Source organism: Centruroides vittatus, unplaced genomic scaffold (assembly GCF_030686945.1).
Source record: "Centruroides vittatus isolate TY-2023 unplaced genomic scaffold, ASM3068694v2 contig_1804, whole genome shotgun sequence".
Lineage (NCBI taxonomy): Eukaryota > Metazoa > Arthropoda > Arachnida > Scorpiones > Buthidae > Centruroides > Centruroides vittatus.
The window spans coordinates 86,359-95,377 of NW_027121104.1; the positions used below are offsets into that span (position 1 = coordinate 86,359).

The 9,019-nt window shown below is 35.2% G+C and overlaps 1 pseudogene; it reads left to right on the forward strand.

Annotated features, from left to right (window-relative positions):
- Positions 1 to 8,844: 8,844 nt before the first annotated feature.
- On the forward strand, positions 8,845 to 9,019 carry LOC136969783 (U2 spliceosomal RNA; annotated as a pseudogene).

Consider the following 9,019-nt stretch of genomic DNA (forward strand, 5'->3'; position numbering starts at 1 on the left):
CATAAGTGGCAATTTGAGAAGGACAATATAACACCAGACTCAATGGTCGTCTTAAAAGATGAAAACCTCCCACCCGGAAGTTGGTCGCTGGGCCGTGTACAGGAAGTTATCAAAGGACCCGACGGGAAGGTGAGAGTTGTTCTGGTGAAAACCCCTCAAGGTGTTTTTAAGAGAAGCATAACAAAATTGTGCCTGTTACCATCCATCTAGAAAGAAAATGTGATTCTCCTTGGTGACCTACACGCGTCATTTCTGTTGTAATTGTTAAATTTAAATTTAATGTTTAACATTGTTTATTGAAGTATTACTTCAATGCGGGCCGGGATGTTGCCGCCTCGAGCGCCACCGTATTTTTTGTGAGAAGAAAAAATGATAATTAAAAAACGTTTGGAGACGAGAGTTTTTTGTAACGGCCAAGTAACGGCCAAGGGCGTCAGCCATATTGTAACGACCCGCAAACCGCATTAAACTTTTATCAAACCGCAAGTGTTTTCTTTCATATTTATATCAGTCCATTAAAGATCGACAAACTAGCCATTTTATAGTTATTAAAAATATAAACATTTTTTAAACAAAATTCTGATAATAGATGGCATTACACACTATTTTATTTTATGCTTAATAATGTAAATGTTTTAAGAAAAAACTCATAACAACCAAGAAAGTTACTCAACTCTCGTTGCTAGATTTTTTAATCATTTTTTCCTGTCGGTACTATTTTCAGTTATAATATTCTAATTTCTACTATCGAGATTTTTGTAGAAATTATGCAAACTTCACGTTTCGTTATATAAATGGTTCTCTACTTACTTAATTACTAAGTTACATGGGGGTAGAACTTGTATACTACAGAGTTATCTTCTTGCAAATTTGATATAATGGCTCACTTCTTAATAATCCAAACCACCGTTAACAACATGAATTTATATCGTTAATATTTAAACATTACTTCAAATCAGTTTTAATCATTTATTCACGTCATTAGAAGATACATATTTGTAGTAAACAAAATTCTTCAGGACAACAAACCTTCTACATCAATTGCATAGTGAAGTATGCATTAAAATATTCAGTACTGAAATGAAACTCGCGCATTCGAGATGCGCGAGTTTCAATACTGTATATTTTTACAAAATTCAAATTTTAAGACTGATAATAATAATAAAAAATTGCTCTTATTGCAGCACCAATGGCAACAATAATGGTTCTGCCAGTGTAACTTCCTACTGTAACACTGAACTGCAGAGAAAAAAGTTCCTGCACGATTTGCTGCACCATAACAGAATAATGGCACCATACGAGCCACTATAATAGTCTTAGCTCTGCGAGTCGTCTTATTGTTTTTGTTTATTCTTAAAATGCTCTGGAGGATCTTTATGCGTTTTTATAAGCAAAACTTTTCTGAGAAGAATTATTCTACGTTTAACGAATGACCGAGTGGACAAAACAACCGAGCGCTGTTTTGATTGCGGGTTCGCATCTAATCAACGGTTTCTTTAAACTTCTTCCACCCTGTGTTCACTACGACTACACGACAACTTTTTCACAATCATATTGTGAGTTTGGCCACGTCCACAATGCCAAGGAGGCGAGAACGGGATCGTGTAGGATCCCGTTCTCGCCTCCCGGACAGACCACCCATTCGGGTTTTTCGACGGTCTGGATTCGAACTCAGATCCACAGAGCGGTAAGATTCCATGTTAACCGTCCAACCAACCGTCCGATGGCCAGGTGGAGTTTTCACGTTTTATTCACGTATCTGATATGTAAATTGGAAACAATTTCCTATAGAAAGTCTTTCCGAGAGGCATTTCTTATTGGCAAATAATCCAGGCGTCACGTTGCCTTATCCCATTATCCTCACATTGCATCCATAGAATCTCTTGTAAGGAGCTGATCGTATAAGGCAATCGGTTGCACTTATACTTAATTTTATGATAAATATATATATATTTTAATTTAATGATTATTTATTTATAATGATTATTAATTTTATGATATCTGGATTCCGGTAATGTGGAGTCCAGGCTTAAGTCTAACTGCATCCCTGGTATGTCAAATGATGCTGTCTTATCAAAATTTTGAATTTTGATACCCAAAATATAATAGCGTTAATGACCTATATATAAAATTATTAGTACCTAATTTTAGTTAAACTATTCTGAAATATAATACAAAATAAACGACGACAAATAAAATATTGTAAGTTGTTTTATATTTTTGTGCTCAGAACGTCGATAAATTTAAAACACCAGAAGATTGAACGTTGATTGATTAACATAACTTTTTTGTTATATTCTACAACATCCACAAATATAAATTACAAAATGTAATGGTTGTGATTTTCTATTAAAAAACTTATAAAATCAATGATTATTTAACTGAAAATGTGGACGATGAATACAAACTGTTACGTCTGATTCTAGTTACACGAATTCAATTAACGTGTTGAGACGATACATATACCCATATCAAAAAAAAAATGTTTCTTCGTAAAACATTATTTTTTGGATAAAGTATTTTTTAAATTTTCAGTGAAATCGGACAAAAAGTAAAATAATTACGTAGAATATAATATCACTTTAACTAAGCCTTACTTTCTGGGCTGTTAGATAAAACAGGAAAAGTATGACGATCGATCAAACAATCACTCCCAAGATTTTTACATTTTGAAACGTCGAGAAATGCGAAAACATTCGGGAATTTTTTGTATGCATAAATGTATTGTATGTGGAAAGGCACGTTTTCGTTCATCCTCTTTGAAGTTTGATAACTCCTCTGCTTTTTGTCGAAGTTTTCTAAAATTTAGAAGAAAGTTTAGTTTTCTAGGGCGATCGATGCTCTTAAATTTTGGTGATCAAAGGTCGAGGGTTGGAAACATAATGAGGGTCGAGTATATCTTTAATAGGGTCTGACTTAATAACGTTTTAACTCGTTATTAGTACAGCTGACCCTTGATAATTCGACAGGTATGGGACCAAAGGGGTGTCGGATTACCAAAAGTGTCCGGATTACCGAAAGTGATTACATATTTGGCATTGTTTTGCTAGCAGTAGCCTACAATATTTTTACATTTTATGAGTAAAATGCTGCCTAGGTTAATATGGAAATGAAACACCCATTTCGGTTAACTAAAACATGTTTATTAAAAGAAATATTGAAGCCAATAAATGTATATACATACAGTATGTATAGGCATAAATAATACAGTACGTACAGAACCGCTCACGGAAAACACAAGAAATGTGTCATCGTGTAGGAATTAGGCGGGCAGATTCATGTCGCGACATCCTTCTGTGCAAGCAGACACGTAACGGGACGGGGACTACGGTAACCTTGACGGGAGGTGCGTCGGACTACTGAGCATGTCGGATTACAAAAGCGTCGGATTATTAAGGGTCAGCTGTATTTAGAAGATTTTATGAAATTATCCTTACCCTGAAAATTAAGCTTTTAGTTATTTTATAATAGTTAAAAATGTTTTAAATAAAATGTTGTAATAGATTTCTCCACTTGTAGTTTTAAATGTTTCCGGGAAAGTTAATTAAGCACTCGCTACTGGTTTATCTAATAACTACCAGATAAGCCCAGAGTTTCTCCGGCAAAAAGTAACGTTAGCGAAGGTTAAGATTATTTGATTATAGCCGATGTTATTCGGTTTTCGCTGGATGCAGGAATTAGGTTTGCCCTATTGCGAAACTAATTAAAAAATTTTTAAATGGTCTAAAAATATATTCGATTTTCTGCAAAAACACAAAAATCCGCATCTAAATTAGTAGAATAGAGTCCGAGTTCAGGGTAATCCTTAACTCGCTCTCTCTTTCTCGCGGAGGGGGGGGCAATTTCGTAAAATCTACCTGGCGTCAACGTCAGTGGCCTAGACTGTACAGTACATACTCATGACGTACCCTAACTGTATTTCAAATTTCAATATTTCACTCCTAACCGTTTGCGCTCTGCGCTTAATATTATTATCATTAATCCATCTCAAGTCTATTATAAAATTAGGGTCAAATTTATGCTAAATTTCGTTTTCACTATTTTATTTATTAATTATCTAATAGAAAAAGTGATTAAAATCATTGTTGAATTTTAACTGAATAATTCTTTAGTATTTAGAAAGACTTTTTATTTGAGTAACGTAAAAAATGAAAAATGATATAACCTATAAAATGAAAAAATCAAAATTTTTCATTATGGAGAATTAACTTACTGGAATAAAATTGTTTACTAAATTTCAACTGCTAACCGTTTGGGCTCTGCGATTATTATTATTATTATGTTGGGTTAAGTGAGATATACTCGGTTAACACCGGTGGCTGTGTACTATGCCGGACGAAAGTCAAGGCGTAGTAACCAAAACAGAAATTAAAGAAGTGTATAAGTGTGTGTGTCTGTATTCAAGAATTTTCTCACAATATGATATGTATTCAATATAGTGGCCTTCTGTAGTGTGATGAATCTGTGTTTCTATTCAATTGTGATGTGCCCAGGCTTTTGTGTAGTGTGTGTGGTATCACACCTGTAGAGGAGAGAACAACAGGTACAATAAGCACCCTATTCATCCTCCACACATGCCTTATTTTCTGTGCGAGTTCTGTGTACTTGCTAATTTTTTCAGTGCATGCGTTTTGTATATTGTGAGTGTTTGGAATGAATATGTCTATAATGTATGTGATTTTATTGTGTTTGTCAATGAGTGTGATGTCTGGTCTGTTGTGGTAAATTGCTTTATCTGTGATTATGGCTCTGTCGTAGTACATTTTGTGCGTGTTGTTTTCCAATACTGTCTGTAGAATGTATTTGTAGTATGGTTCGTGGATGTCTACTAATTTGTGTTTCTTTGCAAGCTTTTGGTGTATTATATTTGCTACTTGATTATGTCTATGTAAATAATCCGTCTGTGCCAAGAGCTTACAACCAGAGGTGATGTGGTGTATAGTTTCTGGCATGATGTGACATTTTCTGCATGTGTCATTTGTAAGTGTTGTATCTTTGAGTATGTGTTTTCTGTAGTTTTTAGTATTTATGACCTGATCCTGTATGGCGATCATAAATCATTCCGTCTGAAAGAGGCATCCCCCAGCTAACCAGCTGTTTGATGCAGTTTTGTCAACAAAATCCTGGGCGAGATCATAAAAATGCCTGCCATGGAGTGCTTTTCGAGCCCACGATTGCTTAATGGTGTCTATGCGTTTTATATGTTTTGTTGTGTCCATATGATGTGAGTGTAAGTTTAATGGTGTGTTATTTGAGTCTGCTAGAGTTACTGCTTTATGTAATTGTGATGTTTCTTGTTTTTTGTAGAAAAACTCTCGCAGTGACTGTATTTGTTTGTAGTGAAGGTTAACTATGTCAATCAGGCCACGTCCGCCATCTTTACGTGGAAGGGTTAATCTTTCTGTGGCAGATTTAGGATGATGTTGTTTATGCTTAGTAAGTGTTGTTCTTGTTTTCCTTTGGAGTTGCTCAAGATCTGTGTGAGTCCAATGTATAACTCCAAAAGAATATGTGAGTACTGGGATGACATATGTGTTTATTGCTTTAACTGTGTGTTTTGCATTTAACTCTGTTCTGAGAATAGCATTTAACCTACTTTGGTATTCTTTAATTAATCTTTGCTTTATTTGTGTATGTTCTGTTAGTTTGGCCTGTTGGAATCCTAAATACTTGTAGAACTCGCCCTCTTCCATGGTCTCCATTTCCAAGTGCAAAATCTTCTTTCTTCAAGATTCTTTTTTCTATGTGAAGTGTTTTGCATTTATCTAGCGCAAATTCCATTTGTATGTCCTTGGTGTATCAATGTGTGATTTGTAGGAGTTGATGAAGTCGTTTTTGTGTGGATGCATAAAGTTTTATGTCATCCATGTACATGAGATGTGACAGTGTAAACTGTGTTGTTTTTTCATGTCTGATATTGTAACCATATTGCGTGTGTTGTTTAACATGTTGGATAATGGATTCAAGGCTAGGCTGAACCAGAAAGGACTCAGGAAATCTTTTTGAAAAATTCTTCGCCTAATAAATATTTGATTTGTTTGTATGAAGGTGTTATGAATCCTGAAATGTAGTGTTGTTCTCTACTGCTACATAGTGTTTTGGAAAAATGCAATAAGTGATGGATGCATTTTGTACATGTGTAAAATATGTAATAGCCAACTGTGTGCAATGCTGTCAAATGCTTTTCTGTAGTCTATATGTCTCATGTGCATGTTACTGTGCTGTTTGTGTGCTTGCCGTAGAAGACTGAATCTATGAGTAACTGTTCTTTGCATCCCTTGTGATTTCTACGGCAACCTTTTTGTTGTTCTGTTAGAATGTCGTGTTCTTCAATATGTTTGTATATTTTGTTTGCGATACAGGATGTCAATAATTTGTACAGTGTTGGAAGACATATAATTGGTCTGTATTGTGTGGGGTCTGTGGTATTGTTGTTTTTAGGTTTCATGTAGGTGATGACCTGAGTAAGAAAATTTGGCATGTCTTGTGGATTGATGATGATGATCTGTTAGGTATTTAGCTAGTTCCTGGTGCAGTGATGTAAACTTTTTGTACCAGAAATTGTGAATGTTGTCTACACCAGGTGTCTTCCAGTTGTGTGTTCTGTTAACAGTGTATTGGAAATCATGTATGTTTATTTCAGCACAGGGCATAGTTGGTATGTTGTGCAAGTTTCTGTTCTCCTCCTCGATCTAGCCTGCATCAGCATTGTGCGTGACAGCACTGGACCAAAGAGAAGACCAATAAGTTGTGAGTTCTTTTTCTGTTGGTGTTCCACTGTGCTGTGTATCAGTGTTTGCTTTGTTATTAATTTGTCTGTAAAAGAGTTTTTCATTGTTTGTAAATAATTTATTTTGTGGTTTTCGTAGTGTACATGTTTTGTATCGTTTGAGTCTACGTGCTTTGGCAGCAAGTTTTTGTTTTAGTGTATCAATTAGGGATTGCAATTGCTGGATCTCTCATCCAGCAATCCAGCTGGATCCAACGCAATCTTCGGCCTGCTGGATCCAGCACCTGGTGCTGGATCCAGCGCTGCGGATCCGCAATACTCAATTAACTTTCCAAATAATGGCGCAAAAGTCTACGTTGTCGGCGTTGCCGCTTTGCTACGTGCGCTATCGCTCGGCGGCGAGAGTGACGTCGCCGTTCAATGCGGCACGTGCTACACCCCTCTCTACACCTCACTGTCCGCCCTTTTGCCTCTGCTGATGTAATTGCTAGTTGACTTTCTGCTCTCGCTAAATAAAGTGTCTTCGCGCTAAATAAAATAAGTAACTCCTCTCCTAGTCCTGGTGCATAATTCTAATTTACGGTCAGTTGTGACGTCAATAAATCACGTGACGGAACGATTTATGATTATTTGATGACCCTGAAACCAACTAACGTAGAGGCAGAAAGGGCCTTCTCCGCAGCGGGATATATATGCAGTTCATTAAGAAGTAAGTTTGGAGACAACACTATCGATACCATTTGTTTCTCGAGATCCTACTTCCAGAAAAGTTAAAAAAATAACAGAAGTGATTGATTTAATTTTATTTAATCCTTTAAAATATTTTATTCAAGACAAGACTAATATTTTATAACTTCTACTCTAATTCTATTAAGTTAGAATTTTTAACTTTTATTCTATAAGTGGTTAGTGGGCTAGACTAGGCAATTTTAATGTGAAAATTAGCGAGAAACTGAGACTACCTAGTTAGTTAAATAGTTACTTAAATTAATGAGTATCAACATCTTAGACATATGATGATATGAATGTATGTGATTCATGATTGTGATAATAATAGCTAACTACTAGACTACTACTAATTACTTACTCACTACTTTACAAACACGAATAATTAAATTAGTTATAAATAACAACAAACTGATATGTAGAGCCTATATAAAAAAACTGGTAAGACTGATAGCCACTTAACCACTGATTATCCGTCCTTACATTATTATAATATATTAATATAAATTAATCAGTAGAATTACCTTTGCTATTATTTAACTTAAATATTACATTATAATTATAATCTAACTAAACATTTAATTATCTCTATCTCGAGTGTTAAACCGAACCAAAGTTAAGTTTACTACCTACATGTGTAAGAAGTTTTACTGATTTATAGTGACCAGTCTAAATAATAAAAGTTTCTTAAGTATTTTTAAAAAATGTTTTATTTTCTTTAAAAAAAACCATAAATTGCTGAATAGATATATAGATAGATAGATAGATAACACTTTATTGCACCAAAAATACATCTGCGCTGGATCCAGCTGGAATGATGCTGGTCCAGCAAAAATCCAGCTGGATTGAAAACACTGCTGGATTGCAATCCCTAGTATCAATGTATTCTGTAATGCGTGTGTTGTGATGTTCATGTTTTGTGTGTGTTTTTATTTTCTTGAAAATGTTTTTGAGCTGCTTCCTTAATTTGGGTGTTATGTTGTTTTTAGTGTATTGTGCCAGCCTGCCTAATTGCTGTCTGATGTCATTTATTTGTGTTTCTATTCTTCTCTGCCATGCAGCTTGTGATAGAATTGTGTTTTCTGTGTATTTGTCTGAAATTGTACTTTCAGGCCATGGTGTGTCACTACTGTGACTGCCCAAGCATAAACTAATGTATGAATGTCTGAGAGTGTAGAATTTGAATGAATATAGTGTGGGAGTAAGTGAGTGTTTACATAATTTAGTGTTTTTTCTACTTCCTTTGACGTGTTGATTTTTGGTATTCGTGGTCTTTGTGTGGGATCTGTACCGGTATATTTAGTGAGTGTTTCCTAAAATATAAGTGAGAGTGTATTAACTAAATCTATGTCTATGTTATCAGTGATGGATGAGGAAGTGTCTGTAGTATCGCTTCTCGGCCTTATGGCTAAGATCAAATGTGTAGTATCTGTTCTTATCAGCTTGATTAATCTTGGTTAATCAACTGATCTACCCGCTCATTCGGATGCCGACCGGACTTCGAGCCTCCAGCTCCCCGGATCGTAGGTAAGTTGTTTTGTATTTTTCTCTGTCCTTCCCTCT